General features: G+C 38.8%; 1 protein-coding gene across 9 annotated transcripts in view; it reads right to left on the bottom strand.

Moving 5' to 3' along the window:
- The window catches only part of LOC107719584 (transcription factor E2-alpha-like), a 25,591-nt gene that overhangs the window by 6,055 nt on the left and 18,931 nt on the right, over window positions 1-605 (bottom strand). The window lies entirely within an intron of this gene.

Genomic DNA, 605 nt, shown 5'->3' with positions numbered 1-605 from the left:
AGCTGTCGAAGCGAAACGAGGCCGCTGAAGCAATTGCTAATGAGAGACGAGAGTGACACACGGCTCGAAAGCAGCGGAGCTTTTATTATGCCACAGTCGACCGCTTCCGCTCCTTCCGGTCGTGTGTATGTGGGGTAAAGCAGCGCTGTTTTATCATACTAGATACATTTGAAAGTCCTGTTATTATGCTACTCTGTGCGGTCGTCACCTGTTTAATAAAACACACAACATATTAAAGCGTCTTTGGTGTTATGGAAATCGAGGGGTTATGACGTCATTAGCAGGCGACACAATGACACTATGGACACGGTCCGTGTCACTAGTTAAAATTGCTTATTTCTCTGGATTTAAACATTCTTCGAAACATTTGGGATAATGTAAGTACACAAGTCAGCAAAATATATAACACTGTTCTAGTGGTTTTTGGATATTTTAATAAAAAAAATCTTACATATTGTGCCTTTAAGCTACTTTAGTGCACAAAGATCAAGGTACATAAATATAGAGATATATCTTAATGACATATCTGAGATATACTATCTACCGTACGCCTCTCTCTCTCTCTCTCTCTCTCTCTCTCTCTATATATATATATATATATGTTA

This window comes from Sinocyclocheilus rhinocerous, unplaced genomic scaffold (assembly GCF_001515625.1).
Source record: "Sinocyclocheilus rhinocerous isolate Xijiao unplaced genomic scaffold, SAMN03320098_v1.1 scaffold1294, whole genome shotgun sequence".
Classification (NCBI taxonomy): Eukaryota; Metazoa; Chordata; class Actinopteri; order Cypriniformes; family Cyprinidae; genus Sinocyclocheilus; species Sinocyclocheilus rhinocerous.
The sequence above is the reverse complement of the archived record's forward strand: the minus strand, read 5'-3'. Positions and strand labels throughout refer to the sequence as shown.